Below are 15909 nucleotides of genomic sequence, written 5' to 3' on the forward strand. Positions count from 1 at the left end.
CAACTTTTTGTGTGAAGACAAAATAAAAAACCGTTACAGCTATACTGAAGCCAAAACTCAAAGGTGGTTTACGGGGCCCCAACGATTATGTGGACTCTTCGATGAAGGGGCCCCGTCGGTAAGGGCCCCCGTCGGTAAGGAGGCCCCATCAATAAGGGGCCCCGTCCATTTGGTGTCTTGGTTTGGATGGTCCGTGAACGAGCTCACCAAAAAAACGCGGAGACACTTGCTGCTAAAATCCAATGCACGGAACGCAGAACAGCGCTGCGTTTAACCACATAGAAAACCCCTTGAAACAGCAACAATCACAAATCATGCACAGACAAAAATTTAAAGGCCCCTAAACAAAATTTCGATACACCGGCTCGTAGCCGGAGAAATTAGCAGGAAAAATTGACACCAAGCTCGCGTTGCTTTAAAAAGTCTAGGAAGGTCGTTTGGTCAACGGTGCTTCAGTGGGTTGAGGTTTCATTCGAGAAATGGTTAAATCGATGTCATTGTGTGCGCTCTTGGCTGGGATGAACCGTCTTGTTTTTGTATACGGGGCCCCTGCTACCGCTTTGCGATTTTGTGTCGAAAGCAGACAGCTGTTTCACACGAAAAATGGTATTCACATTCCTGGCCTGGGATAGTGGATTGTGTGTGTCTTTTAATGCAAAAACTAAAATTTTCATTCTTGGCCCTAATCGAACACATCAAGTTTGTGGACCGAAGAGAAGGGGAAATGGGAAAGGTTTCAGTTATAAGGAAGGGGGGAAGAGTATAAAAATATTCAAGGAACCTATGGACCATGTTCATTTATATATGGTTTTTATCGACTATTTCAATTTTTGCGAATACAACAAGACCAAAAACCGTTACAGATGCATCTACATACAGCCATAATACGAAGAACAATCTCCATTGCCTCGGCCATTTGGGGGCCCCGTTGATGATTCTGTCGATTGAGAGGCCCCTTCCATTTGATGTTGTCAACCTAATATACCCCCATTTTCCCCCCGGGGGTTATGTTTACAATCAGATTTACTATTACTACCAGACCTATCAGAGGCATATTTATTTTACTTATCAGAAGCATTTTACTATCAGAAGCAGAAAACATTTGCCTTTTTAACATGTGCAATATTTTTGTTTACCATGTGCACCTTAGTTGGAAGCGTAGAACGCTGCGATACATGCCCAGAGCTCAAAACAATATCATTTCATCATCGTTGGCCCAAAGCTTTGGATCGAATGCATTGAACGCTACGCACGAGTTGGGTAAAGCGAAATCCGTTACAAGAGATGCCTCACGCAAACTACATGCACATACGACATTAAAAGGCTCCGAAACCGATCTCAACACAACGGTTCGTAGCCGTAGAAATATGCAAGAAAAATTGGCTGACACCAAGCACGCTCTTTTTATCTGTTGAGGTTTCATTCAAGAATCGATTCCGATGTCGATGTGTGCGTTTTTTAATTTGTCCTGTGTCTATGTTATCACGCAAAAACTAAGAACTCGTGCCCCGGCTAACCTTTGGGGCCCAGTCAAAATTGTGGACTGGACGAAGTGATGGTGGAAAGGCAAGCTGTTGAAGGGTTTGGGTCAAATTTGGAAGGGTCGACGGAAAGGAAATATCGATATGAATGATCGCGTAAAATTTGAACTAATTAAGCTGTCGGCAAAGTCCGGCCCGCCACAATATGCAGTCAGGCCCGAGAAAATATTTGCGCGATTTTGAAAGATAGGAAGATCCTATTAATTAAAAATTAACTGAACATATTTTAATATGACAATTCATATCGTTGAACTATTCCAAATTTGATCACCATAACATGGATTGTCGGACCAATCAATATGGTAAAATTTGAGGAGAAATTAGAAAATAGAAACGAATAATTCCATAAAAACCTGACTGTTGATTTTACGAGAACAATGGTTACACTCTATTGCTTTTTAAGGATGCAACGATTTTCTAGGAGCTTTTTTTTAAGAAATGCGCTATCAATTTGTCTGACCTGGCTTTAATTGTCCGTGGCCTCATAATAGTACTGAACGATTATAAGTATGTCTCGATAATTTTTCAGCTGTTAAGGTTTTTGTACTATCTTTAGATATTTCCTAAAAAAAAATTGCAACATGGAAGGAAGGGTACATTAAGAAGCGATATTGCGATTTTGCTTTATTGTGTTAATTTTTTTATGACTTTTGCACACTATGCTGCAGACTCTTAATTGAAGAATCTTTACAATCAATTTTAGTTATTGTAATTTAATAAAATGAATTTGAAACTTGCTTGAATGATATAATAATGTAAGAAAACCAATAACCAATCGCATTGTTTAATAACATAAATATCATATCATTTTGTGTATTAACTGTAATAATATAACAATGTATGTTTAAAACAAATACATTCTCCTGGCCCTCACCGCTCGATCATTTAGAAAGCAGCTGATCTAAAGCAGTGGTCTCCAACCTGTGGTCCGTGGATTACTTGAGACAAACATACTGCAATACAAGGTATTTCCAGTTACTTTCGAATGAAAATATTGTTTTTCCCGCGTGCAAGAAGTTATCGCTCTGACCGATTGAAAATGAAGTGGCCGTAATTCGAAGAAAGACGGTACTTCAGTATTCGTTGTAAAGGTAAACCAACGTAAAAGCAAAATATTGTTTTCATGTTATGCTCACGATGACGATTTAAATCAAATCGTCCGTATTATGAAACACGAGCTGGAAACTGTAAAGTAGGAAAGCAAATATCGTTTAGAACCATCGTTCTTGTCAATAAAATACTAGTTACGCTTAGCGAAAACGATAACTTTCCGACCTTTAACTTCTTTTGAGTATAGATAAAACCAACAACAACGATCATGGTAGGTCAGATTTGTTCGGATTGTCAGGATAGGACTAAGCCCATCCATCATCTATCGACTTCTCATTTAAGGAGTTTACTTATGTCCTCCTACCCAAGGTAAGCCCTCTAAACTCCAACGTCCTACAGGTTTTTATGATCGCCTAGACGATCAAGTGTCGAAAGTCCGCTTCGAAACAGTATTCACAGTACCCAAAATTTTAACATACCACAAAGCCTTTCTGATATTACTGATTGTTAAGTCATTGATATCGATTGAAAATTGGCGAAAAAAAGTATTGAAATTGGGGTTTTTATTGATGCGCGGGTGGCAGTCCATTGTGCTCATGTTCATCTCTTTTTCATAAAGTTTTATACAGATGTGAACTGTATTTTTTCGAAACAAGTTTGTTGATTTGGTATACACTCACGGTTATCATGAAATTTCAGCAAGAACAGCAAAGTGGTGTGAAGATTTTTGTCAACCAAAACGTTAATCCCGCAAGCCGAATACGCACCTAAAATTTATCGGGGTGTCTGTAAGCGGTTACCAAATCAAATGTTTGTTCATCACGAGCAAGTGTCAGACATGTCGTTTTGGCAGAATAAATAGCTGCATTTTCAGTAATTTGTTTTACTGATATTCAGTACCATATTGATACTGATATTCAGTACTCAATAGCTATCAGTAAAAAATGTAACTGCAACAAACTTATAAAATTTGCAGTGTATGATTCGAACACAAACCCCCCCCCCCCCCCGCGATGGATTTGTGAAGGGGCCCCGTCTACCATAACGCCTAGGGCCTCGGAGAGGCTTGACCCGCCACTGATTGTAGCACAGTGCTTTGCGCGTCGTCTAGCCGTACGACCCAACAATATGCCTGTCATTGGTTTAGTCCCTGTATGGATCGAGATCCCTCCATGTATAAAACTAAAAATCTAACTGCAGGTAAAATCAGTTCACCACGCTCATCAGACGCTGGCTAAAAGATGCATTGGCCGATCAACGTTGTTGCGCGGAATAAGAAAACATGAAAAATAATACCGGGAAAACAATAAAAATAATAAATGAATATGAATAATTCTGGGTAGATCGGTTTAATTAAAACTACAGTTAAATTATTTAGAGTAAGGATGGGGGAGATTTATTATATTATGATTAATAGCTTAATATTCCAAAGCTTAAGTGTATGGGTAGAATGTTAGAAGAATAATTAGTTTTGCTCTACAAAACTAGATAAAATTTATGATTTAAAAGTAATCAGAGCGAGAGAGTCTTAATCCTTCGAACAACAATGTTGAACAATCTTACGACCATGTGGTACAATTTTTGTATTTTGATTGCATTGATTGGTGTAATCCAATTTGCCTAAATTATTACTTTTCATGTTTTGATCAACGTATCTTTACTTCAAATCGAGTGGTCGTCAAAGTTCAGCTGTATATGGTGTATAAGCTATAATAGTGCGGTTAATTCATCGTAATTAATGAACTGGTCAGAATATCATTAAATGAATCTATTTTATAGCCTATATATTTTATAGAATATCTATTCAAATAGGAAAAATACCCAAAAATACTAACATGCTTCAAATACAAATATAGATATCCACGTATGAAAAATACATTAAATTACATTGAAGCAAAAAAAAACGTTTCAAATAAAATTCATATACAATATATACTGTACAATATACTGGAAATATTGCATTTTTACCCTTGTTCAATTTGTTGATTATATTGAAATGCATACATTTTTTCTGCAAAGGTTTTGAATGAGCTTGATTGGTATACTGGTACAGTACTAGTTTTTTAGCGTAGTTCTACTTTTGTGGTAGGCGGTTGGTTTAATTTAATTTCTTATGAACGAGGGTGGCAACATGGGACGTTTCATTCCTCCTTTTTATGGTTTAGAAAAACACCTTAGTCAACCCTCAATGTTGTGCATGCCAAACCAGTCGATGCAGTAATATAGGGGGAGTTCCGCAAAACGTATTTTCCTTGGTTTTGGTTATTCCCCTTCGAATACGACGATGTGTCGCGTGTGTCATAACATTTTCATTATCATAAGGTGTCACAAAAGAGCTGAATATTTCCTAGCCATGTTTTTATTTATATCGTTCTTTTATCATTCGCTTACTGCCTAACGTGCTTGTCAGCTTGGTTGTCTATCGAAATGTTATCTCCGCTAAAATGATTATCTAGGGAGTGCCAATGTAGTTCTTGCAGTTTTTTGAATTTCAGTAATTAATCTAGGATTTGAGCAACTACAACCTGGATTGGTACCTTATAAGGAACCAGTATAATAAGGAAATGGCTGTATTTAAACGTTTATCAGCTTCTAAAGAACGTTACGAACTATAAGTACAAATTAAAACTCCTTACTAAGCGACGACGGCGCTATAAGAATATCAATTCTTGTATTATAATTATTAAAAATAAAGAAAACAATTGCCATGTAAAAACGGCCAAATCAAACTTACACCTAAAAGAGCACTTGAAAAACTGAAAAGGATATTTGTCAGCTTAGTTGTTCACTTCGTGACAAACGTAAACAACGCAAAATGTTTCACACGGCATGATAGAAGAGGACTGGCAAAAAATGCACTGTGATTCTTTCAAAGGGTGTTGAAAAGGGAATTGTTTTGGCAGATTTAAGTAGGGTAGAAAAACGTGACCGCATATGCAACCAAAACTCCATCCACAATTAACCACGGTAAAAGAAACTTACAGTGTGTGCCAGGACATTGGCACACTGCATGTCAAAAATACAACGTCCTGGCAATAACGGTCCAAAGAAGAATTCATACTTTAATGGTGCAATTCCGTATTTATAGGCATATGAATAAAAGATAAAAGGCCAGGGTGGAAACAGAGATGTTTAGTGCAGTCATGGCCATCAAAAAATGAGAGCAACAAGAGGTGTTCCTCCCTCGTAACGGAGCATGAAAGCGTCCTGTATGACGTTAATTTATGGATTTTAATATGCTCTCCTTGCAGGACGGCAGAACCATCGGAAGCAACCATATCACAGTGACGGTGACGAACCAATATGCGCTTGAATGGATGGACGGATGAATGGTTGAGTACTTGTCTATGGTGGGACCGAGTGCCGTTAAGAGGAGGTGCTCCATCGCGCAACTCCTTGAAGAGAAACATGTTGCTGCGCGTTAAAAAAAGCAAAGAGGCGTTATGGGAGTTTTACACTACAAAAGCAGCGCAAATGATGATAAAAATGAATAGTGTATGTTAGTATGCAATGTTTTAAAATCAAAATGATATTTTTTTAAGATATAGAAACGTGTATTATGAGAAACTTGGATATGTGATACTCCTTTGATACAAAAAACAGGCTCGGGACGTTAATTTCGAGTGAATCGAGAGAGTTAATTAAAATAAACATTGGTAAATGATTATAATGCATGTTAATAAAAAATAAATTGAAAACTTTATTTAAAAATTCTACGGAAAATGCTAAAAATTATGGTCATAATCAATCAAATCGTACCAAACTCTTTATACATAAGTAATTGATTCTAATGCTCGATTTAGCTTAAAAGTTTTTCATTTTGAGGAGTAACTTCCTACGTGAACATGCCTTTTGAGACTTATTCCTACCACGCAGTTGGGTAGTCAGTCCTTGCTACGGGGAGCCGGTTCATTATAAGCTTGAACACATGACGGTCTGGCTAATTCGTATGAGTTGACGAATGTACCACGAAACAGCCCTTCGCCATGGGAGGAATCAAATAATATTTTTTTACGTTGAAGCAGTATGATACACAAGTTGGAATATCAAAAACGTGTTTTGGGGTATTCCATTTCGTTTGATGGTTTTTCTTATTATTTTACCCATGCAATTTATCTGTGTATTAAACTCTTCGCCTAGTAAATATACAATTATGTTTATTAAAATTATTTTATTTTTTTTTATATTTTGCTAAAGAATAACAATTAAACATACTAAAAATAGTGTTTTCTTTTGTTTGTACCCACAGAATTATTCATTCATTAATTTGTTATGGTGTCGTAGATTGGAAATGATTGCTGGTTAGATATGAGATACGCTGCTTAGACTTTTATGCAAAAGACAAGCAAATCTTTTTGTTTCTATAAGTTTATTGATGTTTATTGGTGACAGGTAAATGAATGAATGGAAGCTGGAAATACCGGTTGTCGGCGGGGTTTTATTAATGAGCTACACGGTTGGTCTTTTGTCAGGGGCCAACCCCGAGCAAGCTAACTTATCGATGTTCTTGTGCGTGGCCAGGAAACAGAGCAAGACATTACACGATAGCAAAAGGTGTTGAAATTAAGGACCACTCTTCTGTGGGCACACTGTTGGCTGTCATTAGTTGCCGAAACAAACACCAAACGCGTGGGTGCGGCTTAGGGGTTGTCAGTTTAATCCAATTTGTTGGGTTGAATAAATGAACTGCACTTATTGAAGGGAAATGGGTCAAAACCGTTCGTTGTGGTTGGTTTTAGGGACGTTCGTTGTGTTTTGACCATTTGGACAGTTTGTTTCATACTACTGAAAGCAATATATTTAGTATCAATATTTTGTTATAAGTAGTCGTATGAAATTTAAAAGTACGCTTTATGAAATGTGGCTAACAGCATTCTTCGACCTTATATTGTAATGTTATTATAATTTTCAGATTGTTAGTTAATATGTAACCATTAAGACTTCATTCATTCACAAACTTCATTGGGTACACACATATTTCCTAACTTCAGACATTACTCTTAGCACACGCTTAGCTACACTTATAACACTAAGGAAATTGAACGAAACTTTTTTTTTGCGGAAGGATAGAACTAAATGGTTATTTTGTTATAGCATTAATTGTCATTTTTTGCTTGTTTTTATAATTGCTGATTAATTTACGCACTTTCTGGTGCTAATAAGTGTCATTAATTTTGAGAAATTGTTCTGGCAGTTCAGTATCATTTAGTTTCAATGCCATCAAAGTATGATAAATTGAACAGAAGCTCTATAAAATTCAATTGGCCATTAAGTGAGCATAATTTGGTTGAAAGTTGTTGTGCATAAATTTAAATTTATCTCGCATATCGATTCGGTTCCGATGAGGTTAGGAAATTTTGGAAAGAAAACACGGGATGAAGTAGACAAGAAAATGAAAAACTTCCATGTGCCGGATGGAAAAGCCGATAAAAAGGAAGTATCTACAATCGTTTAGAAACCATCTATCGGTATTTGAACTACTGGTTCATCATTCAATAGACCTGGCAATTCAATTTAAATAGCGTGTCCTGTTTCAGTATTTCTGCCTGAGCCAAAATGCTTCCAAAATTGGGATCAATTCTTCTTCATTTTAATGCAGAAGTTGAACCTCGAGCAAAACGGGGCTCTTGACAGAAACCGGGCAGGGTGACAAAAACCCCATCAAAACAATAGAATTACTCGTGTACACGATGACAAAATGTGAAATATTGGCTGAAACTGGTTACATTCCCGTCGTTGTACACGTCCCAAGGAAATGGTTGCTAAAACAACATGACAGGGATATCTAGCTGCCTAGTTGCTTTTCCCAAGAGATTTTCCACGACAGTATGACCGGAATACGAATAAGAAATCATTTGTGGTCGAGGTGCGGGTAGGTTTTTTTTAATACATGGAGAGGTGGTGTCCCAGAAAATGCAGTGTTTAAAAATTACAAAAAATACTCTATCATTTGAATAGTATGAGATAAAAATATTAAAAAAATTGCTTCATGATTTAGGCGATATATTTTCTTGTTAATAAAGCATCGATATAACCAAACATCCTAAAATTACCTTTTAAATGTAACAGTTTCATTACTTCTTCAATAAAAAGCCAAAGACGTGAAAACATTTAACTCGGTATTAAGGGTTTTTGAGTTGTTATGATGTGAAAAAAGTGAAAAAATTGACTGTTTAATACTGTCAGAATGTGCTCTGTGTTATTATACAACACCCTGTTGATTGAGAGAGGTTTAATAAAAAATACGATGTTTTAATTAAACTTTAATTTACATCGGGCCGGTCTGGTACTACAGTTGTCAACTCGTACGATTTAACAACATGCCCGTTATGGGTTCAAGCTCCGAATATGCTGTGCTCGCATATGTAGGACTGACTATCCTGCTGTGGTAACAATAAGATACTGAAAGCCAAGCTCACTAGTAGGTAAGACAGGCCTTGACTGACAACCTTTGTTGTGTAAAAGAAAAAAAAAATACGTAAAATTTAATTTTAATAACTATAATATTTCCAAACAGCCTCTGTTTCATTTCAGTTTCAATCATAGCTATACATCAAGCTATAGTCGCTATGAATGAGTAACTGAATTAAGTATTTGAAATTAAAAATCTGTTCGGTGTATCAGTTTTATTACTTCTTCAATAAAAAGCCAAAGACGTGAAAACATTTAACTCGGTATTAAGGGTTTTTGAGTTGTTACGATGTGAAAAAAGTGAAAAAATTGACTGTTTAATACTGTCAGAATGTGCTCTGTGTTATTATACAACACCCTGTTGATTGAGAGAGGTTTAATAAAAAATACGATGTTTTAATTAAACTTTAATTTACATCGGGCCGGTCTGGTAGTACAGTTGTCAACTCGTACGATTTAACAACATGCCCGTTATGGGTTCAAGCTCCGAATATGCTGTGCTCGCATATGTAGGACTGACTATCCTGCTGTGGTAACAATAAGATACTGAAAGCCAAGCTCACTAGTAGGTAAGACAGGCCTTGACTGACAACCTTTGTTGTGTAAAAGAAAAAAAAATACGTAAAATTTAATTTTAATAACTATAATATTTCCAAACAGCCTCTGTTTCATTTCAGTTTCAATCATAGCTATACATCAAGCTATAGTTGCTATGAATGAGTAACTGAATTAAGTATTTGAAATTAAAAATCTGTTCGGTGTATCGTGCTGTTGGCAATACCCTCGAATGCAGTGAAATTGAAATCATCGTTACGCATGATGGATTGAAATTGGTTGGTTATAATTCAATTTACGTCTTGAAACATCAGCTCCATTATCGTTGTGAATGCAGAATGCAAATCATATCGATTTAGCAGCTTCCGTTTGGTTCGAGAGGAAATGCATCAACAGCAATTTTCCTTTGATGTCGACCGATGGTATCATCCAATTCGCGAATATTTTGCAGCTTGGTGCCAACGTAATTTTCCGTGGATACAACATCTCTAGCTATCTTTTCTAGCAAAAATAAAATTATCAGCTTTTTGCCTTCATTAGAGGCAATCCTCTTACCGGATGCAACTACCAAAATAAAACTGTAACAGAGTTCAAAGGATTCGAAAGTGCTACGAAGACTTGTTCTGTTAGCTAGCAAGAACTTGTATGCAGTATACAAAAATGCGGGTTAAACCAGACACATGAACCAGAGTTTACTGTGCATTTTGAACATTGATGTGAAGCTTGGCCTCAGATTGGCCATGAGTCACGAAGCAAATCCCTTTCGGCAGTAGCATTTGAATGCTGCGGGTTTGCCTTACGCAAAACCACTGGCATGTGTGAGTATTTGTGCACGAGTTGGAATTTTCGCAAACATTTGCCGCGTCCAGGAAAGTACTGTTTTATACATTAGCATACTCAGACAATGTGGACGTAAGGGGGGGGGGGGGGGAAGAGTGCATGTGGGTGCGTTTTTGTTCAGTTCCCATCAGTGGAGAAAATTGTTTGAAGGGTTGAAATTATGTTCATGAGAAAATCGACCAACTCAGTCCGTCAAATGCTTGGGAAAGGATTATCAGGGCAAACTTGAACAGCAAAAAGTGATGCTGAATATGCAAATGAGCTTTCAGCGGTTGTGATGAATAATGAGAAGAATGGATGGAAGAATATAGAAAAATTATGCATCATAACTTTGATGTAATACTTGAATGTTCAGTTTGGAAAAAGATTATTATTTGTATTGTAGCTATGTGTACCTTAAAGCCGCTTACAACATATGCATTAGCAATATGCATCACATTCATAATATAATTTAAAGCCTTGAAACTTCACTTTAATCCTACGTTATGTCAGGTCGTATTTCACTTCACCTGCAAGTAATCCAACACGATAGGTACTCTTGCTGGGAACGCATTGTAGCAGGAAACTAAAATAATTCGTCTTTTTTTATTCACTTTCACTAAACTGCACATACCGATCCAGTAGTATCAAGAAAAATCAATCACTTTCACCGTGCACAAATCTACTATTGCATAGTATTCATTGCATCAATTGCATTGCTGGTCAACCTGTTTTGTTCACTACTAGCCGTTACATAATTTCACATCTCTTCTTTCCTGAAGAGCGAATCTATTAAAACAATTGATGATAATATTTTTTAAGAGGTATTTGTACTGAATAATACCACCTTTGGCTTGCTGTCCTATATCGAGGAAAATGACCGCGGACAAACAGATGGGTGTGCAATTTGGTATTGAGTGGTTTGCCGGATTTAGACGATGCGGACACGACGACCGCCAATCGGCAACTGCATCAGCGCCAGTCGCCGAAACATAAAATTGATAACACCGCAATAAAGAACCCACCGGAGGCCGAAGTTCAAGCATTCCCTCGGTAGGTCGGTGTTTGCTTGCTTCGAGTTCATCCACACATACACAGAGAGCCGTGGGGAAAGCATAACACCAGTCAGATTACAATATATTTATTCTTTCAAGGAACATTAAATAAAAAAATGAAAAAGCCAAAATAGTTCTTGCGGATAGCATCCGAAATTTAGTTGACTTTTATATTTAATTTAACTATTAGAGATGTTCAAATTTTGTCCAATATTTTATCAAATTTAATCTATAGTTAAGTTACACATGTGTGTTAGTGAGATCTCATTCTATTCACGAAGGGGAAATCATAAAATGAACCACTGGAAAAATTGCATGGAAAGCGTGCTCCCATTACAAGTCATGTGTTCATCTTAGATGCATCGGTCAGAAAATGCCGGTGTGAGCAATTCGAACGTACTTGTTTCAAAATCGCATCGTTGACGCTTTGCGCAATCATTTGTCAGTGTGTTTCACCCCAGGAAATTCGTAAAGCTATCGAGGGCTCTCTCAATCGTCACACGGTGCAACGGGTAGGATAATTCAATACCAAAATGCATTGATTGCAAAGGGCAAGACAACAAGATTTACTTTCTCCGTAAGTAATTCATGAAAATTTTGATTTTTATACAAATCATTTGGTTGGAGATAGTTTGATTAAATAGTTAGTATCAATTTTTCAGGAGGAGAACTTATGACATATTTGGAAGCTTTGTGTTGATTAGTAAATGATTTTTCATTTGAATGGTAATTGGTTCATTGTTCATTGTTCACATGTCCTCCTTCTGGCAATTATTTTATTCAGAAAATTTAAATATCTTTCAAGAAAGGTACGGTAAAATATGCTATAGCACTTATTTTTAAACAGATGTCATATTAATCATTCGAATGGTACAATTTAAAATCCATATCACAACAATCATGTTTAGGATTATTCCAAAATTAAACTATTGGAAAAATAATGTGGATTTAAATCATGAGTCTTATCAGACAGGCACAGGTTACGAAAAAATGACGTACATAACGGCAGACAAAGGCGAGAGATAAAATACTAGTAGGTACGTTCCGTTCTTCAAACGAAACGATCGGAACTAGGTTAAAATGTTTGAACTTAGTAGGTTCATTGGAACGTTAGATTTGGCCGATACGGTAGGTTTAGTTGGAATGATAGATGGGGTCGGAACGGTTGGAACCAGTGTTGTAGTCGGTGCCGTAAATTTAAGATCTTTGGTTCGGAGCCTTGAACTGACCTCCCCCCCATCTCCGACGTATTTGTTTTGCTCTCAGTATCTTGTCCTGATTAACAATTTTGTTTTGGTTTGGTTTGGCTAAAACACCCGATCACCGACACGCCTTGCCTCACTTGATCCAGCCATCGAGCTGGCTTAGCGCTCCTGTTCCTCGTATCGAACTGAGGGTCGCTATGGAACACCTTCTTGGTGAGACATGAGTCCGATATCCTCACAATATGCTCCAGTCATTGTATCCAGGCAGCTTTCGTCACCGTCAGTCGACCAATAATGCTTGGTTATTGCTGCTTCATGTTTGAGTTGGATATTTACCTCACACACCTTCACTGTCATCTTGCCGATGATGTCGATGTCGATCCGCGAAGCCAAGAAATTGGAGAGACTGGTAAAATATCGTACCAAGGAAGTCGTTGTCTAGCTCCACGTTTCGAATGACACCTTCCAGGGCGATGGCGTGAAAGCTGTGATTCCAAAGCGAGCCACACAGCGCCCAGAGTGTTAAAGTCAATGAATAGGTGGTGCGTAGGGGTCTGGCGCTCTCGGCACTTCTGGAGGATCTGCCGAAGAGTGAAAATTTGATCGATGGCCGATTTGCATCAAACAAATCCAGCTTGGTAGCTGCCGACAAAATTTGTAGCAAGGGGCGCAAGTCTGCAGAACAGGATCTGGGACAGGATCATGTAGGCGGTATTGTGGACTGTGATGGCACGAAAATTCGAACAATCCAGCCTGTCGCCTTTTATGTAGACTGATTTATTGACACCTAGCATCCACTCTTGCGGTAATTCTTCCTGCTCCCAGATTCTCACGATCAGCTGATGTATTTCGACGGTATCTTGAAGAGCTCGGACGCTAGTCTATCGCTGCCATCAGACTGATTGTTTGTAAGCTGCTTGATGGCACTGGTAATCTCAACCATAGATGGCGGGGGCACCTCGTCGTCTGCGCTGATGCTGTCGCTGTTGTTACTGCTGTTCTGCTGTTGTAGTGGTTGCCTTGTTCTGCTGCTTGCGGCAGTCCTGAGTGGTCCCCGTTCAGGTGTACTTCGAATAAAAAATAAAACAAATAAACAAAAATAAAAAATAAAATTAGGTTATAAGTTCTCAAGAGGTTTATACCAAAAATGTTCTAATTAATTAGGGAAAATATTAAAGAAAAATTTTAGAAATAGTTTGTAATACAATTCACAATATGTTCTCATCGTATACATATTGTGAGAGGGCCCGCTTACCTCATGAATCCACATTGGCAAAGACCAATCTCATACCTCCCCGTGGTGCTTCTGGTAACTAGCGAGGATATGCCCCCTCGTTAGGCTAAATGAGAAGGACACAGATGAGTAACTCCGTTGGGGAATGAGGTGCAGGGAGTTTCGGCCGCCTGCATCTCTTAAGGCAGCGTCAATCTGCGACGCCGCGGAACGTATATGCACTTGTGTGTGTACCAGCCAAAGTGGCGCGTATTCTGGTGGCCTACGAAGTGATGTCGCGGTTTCGAAAACCATGACGGACCACCAGTCTTACTGGGTCCAAAGGCAGACGTTGTTGGTAACACTGCGGCGCCTGTTGAGTAAGCCCGCAAGTGACTTTGATGCATCACAGGTTCAAGTCGAGTGGCAGAGCTCGAAGATGCGTGGAGTTGACTAGCAACACGGGGGAGTCTTTTGCTGAAGCATTGGTGATCGAACTGTTAGGACACTTCGTCCTGTAGAGGCACGAATAGCAGTTGCAGTAGCCAGTGCAAAAATATGGGACATTTCGTCCATATACTGGAGGTGCTTCATTGGATATCATCTTGATTTATCAAGGAAGAACGTTGGGCCTTTTAAGGTTGCGAACGCTTCGCCATCGTAGTGGCGCGTAATGGTCCGAGATACATACACGGTCCGAAGTGTTAAGTCGCCGAGGACCAGTGGGGTGTCGATAGTTTCGATCCATTTCGATCCAAATTGGTATGGCAGGGCCTAGTGATGGACATGTGTCGACGACACGGCATAACGCGCTTAGCGTTACCGAAACGACTGTAGAGGCGGCGGCCAACGACAGGGAATTAAGTGCTGACCAATATCAATTAACCGTAAAGGCGACAAAAAACCGTTATTGGGGGCCTTCACGATTCTAGTTAGTTTTTTTTTGTATGGAGTTTGACAGTTGGAGGCTGAAATCTTGTAAACACTCCATACAAAACCACACAAAAAACTAGCCTGCAATTTTCAGTCTAGATTATTCTAGCCACAAAGCTAGAATTAGATTCGAGTACCTGCTCGAAAACACGGTGTTGTTTACATTTATCCCAAGGTACATTAAAGAGATTAGGTGGTGGAATCTAGAATCAAAGTGTATGTAGTCTAGGTGGACTCATAGCATTTTTTATAACCAATTTTGAACATCACTTTTTGACAGAGCGAGTGAAAACTTTTGCTGCAACGAGCTTTCTGGAGGCTTGACGAATACTCAACACACTCATCATTCAGAAGCAGAAGCGATAAAAATCAGCCTTCTAAATTCATACACCTTGGAATAAGCCCACCTGTATATTATACTCACATAGATAGCTGCTCGAAAACTGCTATAGAATGCAAACAGCTGACAGGCTGAAATTTCAGCCTACGAACTTCAAACGGAAAGGGCCCCATTGTCAATATGCTGATCGCGATCGGTCAGCAGAAATTTAGTATTTAAGTTAGGGTAAAATCGAAATAAATTGTCTTTCAAACTAGAACTCACGGAACGCATTTGTTTGTTTGTCCAAGCTAAGGCGGACGGTAAATCCTCCTGTTTTAGCATTTCCAACGGATCCAGATCCGGTGAGGAAAACAGCGGCCAAGTCGGACGGTAAATACTCCTGTCTTGGCATTCCCAACGGATCCAGATCCGGTGAGTAAACCATAACATGGGACTACGCGACACTCGGAAGGTAGCCATATGTTTCGTCAGACTATCTGGCGCGCACGCCGGCGTGCATTAGGATGTCGGGAATTCATGAAGTACCTCCCGCCGGGTACGACACTGTGAGTTCAAACTCCCTTGGCTTTGACTGGGTGGCGCAGTGGCGGGTTAAGCCTCTCCGAGGCCCTAGGCGTTATGGTAGACGGGGCCCCTTTACCAAATCCATCGACGGGGGGGGGGGGTTGTGAAATGGTGTACGAATCATGAACTGCAAATTTTCTAAGTTTGCTGCAGTTACAGACACCCCGATAAAATTTTAGGTGCATATTCGGCTTGCGGAATTAACGTTTTGGTTGAGAAA

At 38.8% G+C, this 15909-nt stretch overlaps 1 protein-coding gene across 3 annotated transcripts in view; it reads right to left on the minus strand.

The window, feature by feature from the left end:
• Nucleotides 1–11326, minus strand: part of LOC121594903 — a 58166-nt gene extending 46840 nt beyond the window's left edge. The window contains exon 1 of one of the 3 annotated variants that reach the window (XM_041918720.1): nucleotides 10907–11326. The gene's annotated coding sequence lies outside the window, so the exon portion shown is untranslated. Of the gene's footprint in view, nucleotides 1–10792 lie in introns of all 3 variants that reach the window. The other 2 variants (XM_041918721.1, XM_041918719.1) reach the window with 2 other exon arrangements.
• Nucleotides 11327–15909: the final 4583 nt, after the last annotated feature.

The sequence above is a fragment of the Anopheles merus genome, chromosome 2L (assembly GCF_017562075.2).
Source record: "Anopheles merus strain MAF chromosome 2L, AmerM5.1, whole genome shotgun sequence".
In the NCBI taxonomy this organism is placed as follows: Eukaryota; Metazoa; Arthropoda; class Insecta; order Diptera; family Culicidae; genus Anopheles; species Anopheles merus.